The sequence below is a fragment of the Catharus ustulatus genome, chromosome 9 (assembly GCF_009819885.2).
Source record: "Catharus ustulatus isolate bCatUst1 chromosome 9, bCatUst1.pri.v2, whole genome shotgun sequence".
NCBI classification, from domain to species: Eukaryota; Metazoa; Chordata; class Aves; order Passeriformes; family Turdidae; genus Catharus; species Catharus ustulatus.
The window spans coordinates 25,759,868-25,772,743 of NC_046229.1; positions in this window are offsets into that span (position 1 = coordinate 25,759,868).

The following is a 12,876-nucleotide window of genomic DNA, read 5'->3' on the forward strand; positions in this document are numbered from 1 at the left end:
TCCACTGAAGTATTTCTCTCTCTCTCTCAAGTCAACAACACACAGACTGAAGCCTCTGGTCTTCCAGGCACTGAATAAAGATGGGAAGAGACTTCCTGTAGAAGTGTATCAGTTCAGAGCAGTAGCACATTAACATTCCTGAATCCATAGCATCCTGGTGCTGTGTTCAAAGTGTCTGTGAGACATCCATGGAAGTGTGAGCCATGGCACTGCTGCCAATCCAGCACTTATTTCAGCCCAGAAGATTTTTGCAGGCTCCATATTGCTATCTTTTAGAGTTTTTTAGGTTTTATTTGCCAAGCACAGCTTGATGTGTTTTACTGAATGCCCCTGACCAACAGAAGGTGCTTTAAAATCTGGAGAGTATCATTTTGCAGTAGATTATTGTTCCAAGCCTTTCCTCTCTGCAGAGGGATGTTTACATTGATGCTTCCCTACTGAGTCAAGAATGACAGAAAAGCAAAGGGCTGTTTTGGCCTGCCTTTGACAGACTCTTACATAAAGGAGCCTTTGCTTATGCAAACTGTGTCTCCTTGAGGCACTGCTGGCACCATCACCCACCTCTCCTGGATGCAGCCTCACTCTTTGCAGCACACACAGAACATTTTATGTGAAGAAATGCTGGTGAAGAGGCAGAAGAGCCTTGTCAGGTCCACGAGGATGGGCTGTGGTTGCCAGCAGTGGCCAAGAGAGCTCCCACAGCCATTCCTGAGCCCACACTGAGCATGGGGGGCTGTGTGTGCTCTGGGCAGTGCAGGAATCTCTGGCACAGTATCTGTCTCTGCTTCCTGGGCATGCCCGAGGCTGGGCAAAGGGGCCTTACAAAGTGGCCTTCAGCATCTCTGCAAAACACTTCAGTTTCTCAGAAATCACTGGAAAGAAGGTGTGGGCTCTTGTAACTCATCCTTGATCTCAGCACAATTTTCCACAGGATCTTCTGCTGGGATACAGCAGTGAGATATCAGTAATACTGCTAAAGCCAAGCCATCTTAATCTTCCTCTCTTCTGTCAGCAAAAGCTTTTTTGCTTAATTTTTTTTTTCCTAATAAAGAGCCCATATTGTTTTATTAATTGGCCTACTAGTGTTGCAGATCTGTAGGAATTAGATGTTTAAGAGCTTGTCCAAGTAGTTTTCAGCAGATTTGGATAGAATATAAATGCTATCAATCAGCCTGCAAGACCTGTTCTATGTAAATGGATTACTTGTTAACCTTCTCTAGTCCTCCAGGGGCAGGACCCAAGGGAAGGCTGGAGATCAGGAAGAGGTTCTGCCTCCAGAGGGTGCTGGGCAGGCACTGCCCAGGCTCCCCAGGGAATGGGCACTGCCTCAAGGCTGCCACAGCTCCAGGAGTGTTTGGTTAATGCTCTCAGGGAGGCACAGGGTGGGATTGTTGGGGTGTCCTGAGCCAGGAGTTGGACTGGATGATTGATCCCTGTGAGTCCCTTCCCACTCAGGATATTTTATGCTTTTAAAAATAACTGCAGCTTCACCTCATATTTCAGAGCATCCAGGGAGCTGATGGCTTTTCTATTTCATTTCCCCATTTCTCAGGTGCTCCCACTGAGACCCCAGATCCCTGCCTGCAGCAGACCTGACTGAATTAATGATGCTCTGACTCCTGCTCAGCTCCATGCTGGGTGTTGTTTGCAGCACCTGACAGAATTCATTGCCTGATGCCTCATTAGTCATTCTCTGCACCCTCACCTGGCTGCATGTTTCTCTGTATGTATCTCATCTGACCATCAAGCTCTCAGTGCCAAACTAGAATGGCTCTGCTCATCTTTTTCATTGCTTTTTTGCCCCTGTCTTTCTCACTGGTCTAGTTAGCTCAACAAATTTGTTACTATTGTTCACTGCCCTCTTGACCCACATTTCATACCCTTAGTTACCCACAAATTTATCTTTCCATGCTACCTGCAAACACCTCTTTCTTTCCAAGCTTCCTGTATTCTGCTGAGATGCCTGGATTGTCTGTGAAGAGCCATCTATGCCTTTCTCTGCTCCAGTCCAGGTACCAACTGATCCTCTTGATCCCACCACACCAATCCTATTTACCACTAAGAATTTAGGCAAGTTCTGAAGCAAAGTCCTGTGAGCCCTGTGCCAATGTCCAGCCAACACAGAATCGGAGAATATCCTGAGCGGGAAGGGACCCACAGGGATCATGGGATCCAACCCCTGTCCCTGCACAAACACCCCAACAATCCCAGCCTGTGCATCCCTGGGAGCTTTGTCCAAACACTCCTGGAGCTCTGGCGGCCTTGGGGCTGTGCCCATTCCCTGGGGAGCCTGTTCAGTTCCAAACATCCTCTGGGGAAGAACCTTTCCCTGATCTCCAGCCATTCCCTGGGTCCTGGCACGGGAAGCAGAGATCAAAAGACCTTCTCTCCTGGAGAGTGCTGCCTTCACAGGGCAAGCTCGCTGTCAGCCCCCTTTCCATAATCCCTAACACCCCCATTAACATCGGGCATGGATGTTCCCTGGATAAATCTGCTGGCTGGAGCTGCTGGTTGTGTCTGCACCAGAGGGCGCTTGGAGACTGCCAAGCCGGAGTCTTCCTCCTCTGGGAATGTGGAGCTTTGCAGAGCTCCCCTTACACGCCTCTCCTGCTTCTAAACAAAAGGAGGGGGAAAACCCTGTCAGCAGAAACACCTGCGATGGCAATTCTTCCTACCTGAAGGAAATGGTGTTACTGAAACCTGGAGAGGACTTTGGACAAGGGATTGTCGTGACAGGACAAGGGGAATGGCTTTGAGCTGTCAGAGGGCAGGGTTAGATGGGATGTTGGGCAGGAATTGTTCCTTGTGAGAGTGGTGAGGCCCTGGCACAGGGTGCCCAGAGAAGCTGTGGCTGTCCCATCCCTGGAAGTGTCCCAAGGTCAGGTTGGACAGGGCTTGGAGCAACCTGGGCTAGTGGAAGGTGTCCCTGCCCATGGCAGGGGTGGCACTGGGTGAGCTTTAATGTTCCTTCCAGCCCAAACCATTCCAGGATTCCATGAGGATGATTCTGTGAAGCAGCAGCAGCTTGTGTGGAGGCTGCAGGAATCACATCTACAGGGATACAGATACACCAGTTGTTGTCCATCTGTTAGCAGATACCCAAGATTTTGGGGTATTTCAGTCCCTCCTGACTATCTGGATCCACAGCAGCAGATTTTTTCACCCCAGAGCTTGAGGCAGGGTGTGAAGCAAGGGCAGCTTTGCCCAAAGTTACAGCAAAACACCACAAAAGAGTCTTCTAACCATCCAGCACTGCTGCCTGCATGTCTTAGACACTGCAGTAGCCTCCAGCTGAATAGCCAGTTTATCATGCTTCTTGAGACCTACCCCACTCCTCACCTGTTCCCATTTAATTCCCCCTCATATGATATAAAATTATATCCTCTGTGTTACGAGTTGTCTGGGCACCATGGTAATGCCAGCTGCCCACCCACCTCCTGCCCAGAGCTTTGCACTGCTCCTAGATTCAGCTATGCACATTTTGAAAGCCTAGAGTAAATATCCAGAGGGAAAACTGCAGCTTGAAACCAGGCATAAAAGATCATATTCACTATAAAAGAACATAAGATTACATAAATAATACAGCATTGTGCAAAAGAAGTGGCCGAGAGAGATGAGAAATACTTGCTGGGCTTAAAAATATATTACATTCTACAGGAAATTGTAGAGTGAAAAAAGAAATTGGTCATTCTCCCAGGAAAATCTGATTTATTGAAAAAAATCAAAATTGGAAATAGAAGAAGTATATTAAATCACTTGGAGTCCAGCATTTAAAATACATTGCTTATTTCCCTGAGAGGCATGTTGCTGCTAGTCAGGCATTTATAATAATCCCTAGAAAAGGATGGGCCGAACTGGTGCCTTGACCAAGGTAATGGTAAATTGAAATTATCCAGACAGAGTGGTTCTAATTATGGGCAAAATGGGTTTAGAAATGAGAGAGTGTGATAGATGAGAAATTGCTTAGGAGACAAATAATGAGTCATAGATATCGAGGGAAGCATCAGAGTGGAAGGAGGTTACTCATGGACTTGTTCAAGGTGTGGGTCTGGTGTGGTTTGTGTTCTAATTGATGGTGTTGGAACTAAACCTAAGCACAAAGCTGATGAAGTGACAAGGCAGCAAAAAATACAGAAAAATATGGAACTTCTGTGTTGTAAACTTTGGGTTCCAGATTCGGACGAATGGAAACCAGGCTTTGAACACAGCAAAGGGCCACCTCATAAAGCTGTGAGAAGACAACTCTAGGAGCTCTCAGGCAAATCAGGTGAGTGATTTCCCCTCTTCTAGTTCCTGTTGAAGCTCTATGTGAATGGCAAAGGTTTGCTGGGAGAGCTGAGAAAAAGGGTCAGCAGAGTACGTGCATCTGGGAATTTGGTTTCAAGATTACCATGAGAAATACAGGCTGGAAACAGTTTCACAGTGTGTCTTTGGAAACTCAGCTATGGAAATGTGTTGTCAAAGTAATGCATTTGATTAGAATAGTTTTAGCAGAGCAAAGGGAATTTACATAGCAGCACAAAAAAATCAAAAACCTCTGGGTGGTAATTTCCCCAAGTCAGAGTAATTTCCATCTATCTTGTTCCCCAGCAGCATCTTTAATTGCTGGAGCCTCACAAAAAGCCTGTGTGAGGAAAGGAAGAGAATAATTAGCCAAGCTTTTTTCTTGCTGTTGTTGTGAGCCTGCAGGGACTGGTCTCTCCAACATTTGTTTCTTGGTTGAATTATTTTGTTCTGGTGGGTTGATGGAAGGAGAGCTGGGATAGAGGAAGGGTGTTGTGCTGTGGAGGATATCTCTAGGATATTTCAGGGACATGAATTTTGTGAGCACATGTCAAAGAAAAATTTCACAAAAAGACAGCTTTTTAGAACTATGAAAGGAAAATCCTGATGGTAATGTAGGGCAGCTTGGGCTTTAAACTGAAAAGCTGAAGGAGAGCAGATTTAGATGAGATGTGAGGGATAACTGTTTCCCTGTGAGGGTGGGCACAGGGTGCCCAGAGAAGCTGTGGCTGCCCCTGGATCCCTGGAAGTGTCCAAGGCCAGGTTGGATGGGGCTTGGAGCAACCTGGTCTAGTGGAAGGTGTCCCTGCCCATGGCAGGGGTGGAATGAGATGAGCTTTAAGGTTCCTTCCAACCCAAACTGTTCTGGGATTGTGCGATTTTGGAAAAATATCTGAGAAGACCTGAAACAAATCCAGCAGAAAAGCAGAATGGAGCAGTGGGTGGAGTTCTCTGTTGCTGCCCCTTTCCACCTGCAGCACCCAGGGAGGGTTTGGTACCACCTGAGCAGCCAAGCAGCTTTGTAGTGCTGGTTTTCATCCTTAGAGTCCTGCCAGAAGCACAGACTTCCCACAACAGAACCGTGGAATTATTTACCTTGGAACATCCCTCTAAGGTCGCTGAAATCAACCATCCCCCAGCACTGGCAGGGCCACCACTAACCCACATCCCCAAGTGCCACCCAGACAGGGCTTTTAGATCCCTCCAGGGATGGGGAATCCACCCCTGACCTGGGCATTTGTGCCAGGCTAGACAACTATTTGTATGAAGGAATTTTTCCTAATACCCAGTCTAAACCTCCCCTGATACAACTGGGGTGTCTGTAAGGAGCAGGGATGTCTTCTCAAGAAAGGTCCTCCTTGCTTGGGTTTTTATCAGTACAAGAGGGAGTTTGAGTTCTGTTATGGGAAGTTTCAGGGTTGCAAAGCCTGGCACTAGGAGATCCCAGAATACAGGCTGCATGTGCATCCTGAGCCTGGTCTTCTTGTCATCCTGGTCTTGATCTTCTTGTGGACAAATGTTGAAAAGTCCTTTGTTATAGTTTTCAGTACTTATTTTTCCACTTGATAAATGTGGAGTCACTTAAAAGTCTTTCTTCTCCTTCTCATTAGCATGTTACTTTGTAAGTTATTAATCAAAGGGTGTCTGGACGTGACACTGAATACAGAAGTCCTGCCTTTGGGGTGTTTCACCAGAATCTCAAACAAAGCATAAATATTAGTGAGCTGCCAGCTCTGTAATCCTGAGTAATTAGATGAGGAAATTAGACAGGGTTGATGCTGCTTCCTTTTGCAGCCAGAGATCTGAGGAACAGAGATTAAGATTGTGTCTACTAATTTCCAGTGTTCAGTTTCAGATAATGAGGGCTTAACTTTTTAATTTGATTTAATTTAATTGCTCATGCTTAGCAATTCTATGGCCAATCACTGGTTCAACCTGCTGTGGAAGCAATAGCTAAACCATGAAGTCTTCACACCTTGAAGAAAACTTCACTTTAGGAGGCTAAACTGGCACCTAAGGAGGAGAAGGGACCTTGTCAGCGATGCAGCATGGTCCTGAGGGTCCTCAAGTCCACCTGGAAATAAACTCATCCCAACGAGAAAGCCCTGCACCTCCTTATTTGCTTTAGTTTCGTCTCCTAGATAAACCCTGTGCATTAAGCAATGTTAGGACTGCTACAAGTCCCAGTCCTGGCCAGGGCTCAGCACAGCTCCTGACACTTGGTGTTCTGGGATGGAGAGCTGGGCTCTGACTGAATGTTGCCTCTCTCAGCACCTGGCCCTTCAGCCCAACAAACTGGCAAAAACATCTATTTTTTTTTCCCTTGGTTTGTTTTTCTATCTATATATTCAAATCTTAGTGGGTTTTCTGTTGGATTTGCTGTGCCCTTCCCCACAGTGGCTGCTCTGGGATTGGTGTGCTGTTTTAGAATCAGGGGATCACAGAATGGTTTGGGTGGGAAGGGACCTTCAAAGGTCACCCAGCCCAACCCCCTGCCATGAGCAGGGACATCCTCCACTGAAACTTTGTACTTTGCTGATTGGATTTACATTCTGAGTGCTGGGCTCCCTCCTGTTGGTGATGTGCACTGCTGGGTCTAGACATACACAAACCTGCTCATCAATACATCCCATAGCAGCAAGCTGCTTCTCTTCATCCAGAGTCTCTGCTGAAATTCTCAGAGCTTTGGGGCTTTCTTTGTTTATTTTTAGATGATTTCCCACACTTGGGCCCTCATCAGGATGCCTCAGCCTTGCCACTCACCAGTCAATGTCACTTTTAGTTCATTTTGTCCTCACTGCCAGCCCTTTCCCAAGCAGGTCTGCAGTGAATTGTTGTGGTTTATTATTAGTGTTGGTGCTGAAATTCTGTTTCTGAGTCTCTTGTTGTTTTCCCCTTCCCAAAATAAGTTTGCGATTTCCCTTGTGTTGTGATGTCAGTGATTTGCTTACCTCCATGCTGGATCCAGACCAACTTTTCCAAGGAGGCTTGGCTATTAAAAAGCAAAACAGAGATCAGCTGATCTCATGTGCTGAGCCCCAGCCCCACTGCCGGCATCTCTGTGGTGGTAACACCATGTCCACCTTCCACTGCTTCTTTGCCTTTGGGGAATCAGCCCCAAAATCAGCATTTGGCAAACACACAAAGCAAAGTGTTTTGTTTTTTTTTTTATAATGGGGAGAACAGATTGAGCACCTCCAAGGATGGCAAAATTAGCAGCCCTATGGAAGAGCAGCTCTGTGCATTCTGCAGCTCCTCTTGAGGGGCAGCTCTGATCTCTGTTCCCTGTGACCAGGGACAGGACCCAGGAGCTGTGCCAGGGCAGAGCCAGGCTGGAGATCAGGGAAAGGTTCTTCCCCCAGAGGGTGGTGGGGCACTGAACAGGCTCCCCAGGGCAGCCAGAAGCTCCCTCCATCCCACCTCATCCTGGCACGGAACAAGGAGCTCTCTTTCCCTACCTCTGGTTTTGGAGTGAACACTGCAGCTCCTCAGTTGGTCAGGCTGCATTTAGCTGCTGTGTAGTGGCATTTCCAGTTTCCTATTTTTGTAAATCCTCATTTCCCAGGAAAGAGGCTGAGCCCCAGGGGGCAGGAGCTGTATTTCTAGTGTGACTGCCCCTGTATCAGTGCCAGAGCTGGTCCAGGCAGTGCCTACAGCTCTGCCAGTGGGATCTGAGGCACAGCCCACTCCCCTTCCCTAGAGCACATCCCACAGCCATTCCTCCTTCCCTTACAGTGCCTGCAAAGGTTTTCCCCTTCTGTGCCTACATCTCCCACTGCAATCACTCAAAGAACAATTTTCATTCTCCTTGGCATCCTCCCTGCTGCCATCCCTGCTCCAGTCAGGGCACTTTAGGGCTTGAGGTTGGGTCACACTGCATTGCTTTCTGCCCTCATGGGGTTGCATAAATACAGTATATAAATAGCATGATAGATGGTATATGAGAAGCACAGCAAGGTGGCAGGAAAATAACAGCAAATAAATCCAGCGTGGGAACATCTGTACAAAAACCACTTTGAGTTCTCTTTGTGGTGGACAAAGAGTTTTAGGCTGTGCAGGATTATTCCTTACACACCTTAAAAACCATGTGCTGGCAGCAGTGTCCCCTGGAAAGACCATGACTGGTTTTGGTGGTTCTGGGACCATGGGTATGAGATCCAGAGGGACTGGGATAACTTCCCCAGCGAAGTGTGGAGACACCGGGCACCTTCCCTGCTCTCTGTGCTGCAATTTATCAACTTCCTCCCCAGGCAGTGACTCCAACAGCAGACATTTACTGGGTTTTCTTTAATGTGAAGAGCCCTTTCATGACCAGGTGATGTGTCAGCCCAATACAGCCCTGAAATGCATCACAACATGCTTGGCTGGTCCTTCAGGCTGGGAAAGGGACCTAAATCTCCCATTTCTTTCCATGTCTTTCATGCAAGGCTTTTCAAAGGCTTTGCTGTGAGAGGTGTCAGGATGGACCCGCACCCTGTGAGGCTCCCACAAAGCCAAGAGAGGAAAGGGTGATAACTGATGTTCAGAACACAGACACTTTCTGTGGGCCAGTGGGGTCCTTGTGGGGTTTCTCTCTAGTGCAGCATCTCCTTGGCCTGAGAATAACCCCAAATGTCTTTGACCTTGTGGTCAGTGGCTCTGGCCAGGTATGCAGAGTGCCCAGGAGAGCCTCTCATTAGTGCTGAAGGTAAGCCTGGGTTTCCCTTTCTCAGTGCTCAACAAGCAGCAGCTTCCTGAAAGAGCATCTCAGCTAAACCTGTTCTAGGCTGGCACTTTGCCCCGCAGTCAGAGATATCCCTAAATATTCCTCAATATTAGATAAGCCAGCAAAGCCATGGAATTGAAGAAAGAGGGGGAGTCTTTGGGTTGGTGACTTGGGTTTGCCATGCAGGACCTACAATTGCACAAAAAGAGGCCAACCACCTACTTTGGGCCACCTAAAACCCACTGTCACCCAAACACTTTGAGCCATTGTCACCCAACATGTTGTTTTTTTCTGAATACCTGAAGACACTGTATCTCAGATGTGATTGGAAAGGCTATCACAGCTTGTCAGCATGGGGACAGAGTTTTGAGGGGAGGTTTTTGCCACAAGGAAAGAAAATGGAATGCAGGTTTTTCTCAGTGTATGTGGGGTTTTTTTCAGCTGGACTGTTGGGTCTCAGCAGGGTAGGGTAATTCAGCCCTACAATGAGCAACTCACATAAATCTGGATTACAGAGGTGCTGCTGGGCTCAGGCTTGAGAACTGGAGGAACCTAAGGAAAAATACAGCTCAGTGACTACTCCAAACCCTCTTGGGCTGATGGGGACAGCACACAATGACAAGCCACCACCTGACACTCATTATCACCCAGACAAACCAGAGGGCAGAAGCCACCCAGCTGGATCTGAGCACACAGGTCTGTTTTCAAAAGCTCATTTGTTCTTTGTACCTGGCAGTGTCAATTCATCCACACAGACACTGAAGATGGGCCACTTAGCTCTCTCCTGTGTTTAGTTTGTATGCTTTTTCACATGGGGAGGAGCATGGGAGGCCCAGCAGTTTGCTTGTTGAGTTTACAATCATTTCAGAAGCTGCATGTTCTTGTAATCTGATTTACCTGCAGTGAAAAATGGAGGTGGGGAGGAGTGAGCAAATTCTGCCCTGGATGTTTTCCTTCTTCTTTGCAACAAACTGTACATTCTGCTTCCAAACTGATGTGTTATGATATCCTTTTCAATTGCACTCTGAGGTCAGAGCTCCATGGTGTACCCATGCTTGAAGTATTCCTGAATTCCATCTCTCATTTGCTTTGATGCTTTTTCCTTCCCAAATTATACTTTGGGTTCGTGACACAGTGGGCTGCTGAATGGTTCCAATATGGGGATAGAGCAGATACAAGTGTAGTTATCTTATTCTGCACCTATAATAGAAAACTGAACCCATAAATGGTAATATTTATTATATAAACTGACCCACTAAGTTATTGTTGTTTCCTGGACCCACCACAAACTCTACTTGCCCACCTCTCCATTACTCACAAGCCTCTCTGAGCTGGGAGAAGTTGTTCTTTCTCAACCCCAGTAAGCAATATATGGAAAAGCCAGAAATCACCTCAGTGTTTAAAACTGGGGAGTCCATTGTACCTTCCTCTGCCCAGATAAATTTCTTTCAGCCCTTCTGCTTGTCCTCAGACAACATTTCTTCTGATGTAATTCCAGGGCTGATACCAGGTTCCTTTGATGCGCTGAAATTCTCCAAAGAACAATACCCAACACTTATCTGCATGTATATATTCCTTTTCTCTGCCTCCAAGTAATGCTTTCCTATGATCTTGCAATGTTTATTTAGGTCATTTTTTGTCTCAATCCAATTTTCTCTTTGGAGAAGAATGCCTGTATGTTTCTTCAGATGTCACTCTCACTCTGTACAGTCACTGTAAATATGCAGCTATGAAGTCTTTCCTCTGTGTAAACATTGAAATATAGAGAAAGTATCCCAGTTATCTCCAAGATTTACCCTTGGGGTACCCCTTCCCCTTGAAGTCTGTATTAGCTTTAGTGTTCACTTCAATTAGAAGCATTAACCCAACACCAAGGCAATTTCCAAAGCCTCCACCCAAGTTTCTACTCCCCGGGTTTGCTTCTCCCAAAACTCCCAAGACATGTTCTGCACATTTCATGCTGGTGCAGAAATTCACTGTATCCATAGGAACTTAAAAGACACTTTTTACAGATCTGATTTCAACTGATTTCTGGATATGAACCTGTTTGAGAGCAGGAGCAACCCCAGTCAGGAGCAGCCCCATCCTGCCTCTCTAGGTGAGGTGTCCTTGCCTTGGTGACCAGCTGTCCTGCTACAGCCAGCCACCACAGGACTGAAAAGAGGAAAACAAGGCTGGTTTTGTGTCCAGTTATCAGACAGTGAAAGGTGTTTCAAGGCTGCCAAGCCGGCATTAGAGGGATTTGCTGAATTTCTGCTGGTTTCTGCAATTTGCCATGGCCCAGGTATCCCTGGCACACACAGAACCAGTTTGTTCTGCAGTAAAACAGCCCCCAGCAGCACCCAGCTCAGCAGGAGCAGGATTTGCCTTTCCAGCTCCCAGGCCAGAGGGACTGGAGCAGAACGGGGCTGGAGCCAGTTTTCCCATGTGGGACAAAGAGGACAAATGAGCATCGGCACCACTCAGCTCCCAGGTTTTGGGGGATGCTGAATGTCTGCCTAGGGCTGCTGCTCTTTTGTAAGCACTAATCTGCTGACACAACAACTGGATCCACTCGGGTGGATCCTGGGATAAGCACAAATTTCCGTGGCAGGGGACTGCATGGGCAAAGAACAAAAGCCCCTTCTTGCCAGCAGAGCCAGGTGCCAAATTCTGCTCGCTGTAATCTCTCGGTGAAACCACTTATCTGAAAAGGCAGGAGGAAGCTGGCTCCAGTCCTTTGCATAATTAAAGGCCTGGTGCTCTGGGCACGTATCTCTGGAGTAGAAATCTTATTATCCCACTTCTCAGCTGCCAAGGAAACATGGTTTAGCTGGAGTGACTTGGAGATGTATAGGATCAGAATCTATATCCCTCACTTGCCATCTGATGGGTCCAGAGCCAGCTCCAAACCAGGTGGGAGCACACCTGATATGAGCCTGTGAGATGAGTATTTACACCTCATCACATGATTTGAAAGCTGCTGTAAGTTTTGGGAATAAATAGTTGTGTGTTCATATATACATATCGTGTGGGGGTGTGTGTAAAAACACACAGGTGTAGGTGAGAGAGAGGGGCTATTTATCTCAAAAGCAGATTTTATAAGGAAAAAAGTGGTTTTGAGTGTCTGGAGATGTGTCACTATTGGCCTATTAATGCCTTGTCCACTGGAAGTTTTTTCTGACAGATTTTACTGACAAGTTAATTTTTTCACTCAGAGAAAAAGCATTTATTTAACCAAGCTCCTGGCAAAGAATAAAGGTTGGACTGTCCTACTTACATCAAATAATTTGGGTTTAAAGGTTTTTTTTTATTCCTCAGGTGGACACTAGTGGTCAAGTTTAATAATCTTTTTAACTGCTATTTATAACTTGTCACAGCAAGGTGAGCAAAGGTCTTTTTGTACTGCTGTGGAGAGCAATGCAAACTCTTTAAGGAAAAATATCCCATTGCTCTGTTATGGCTCTGCTTTCTGCTCCAGCAGCTGCACGACATGGGCTTCTGGTTCATTTCTCACCATTAGTTTTACTACTCATGGTCCCTGGTTTTTTCATGGCTGCTCCCCCTGTGAGGGACATTCCTGTGCTTTTTACCCCTTTCTTTAGTTTTTTGCCCCCTTTCCTTATTTTTTTGCCTGGAAGCTTTCCTTACAGCACCTGCCTAGGAGCAGGACACATTCCCAGAAGGCTGGGATGGGAAACACAGAAATTATAATTCAATATAGTGCCAAATTATGGAGGGGAGCTTTGAAAAGAGAGAATCACAGGATCCTAGGAGGGTTTAGGCTGGAAGGAACCTTAAAGATCATGCAGTTCTACCTGCCCTCCCATGGGCAGGACACTTCCCACTAGACTTCCAGCACAGAGCTTTTCCACAAGAGATGAAATTCCACCCCCTGGGGTGAGGAC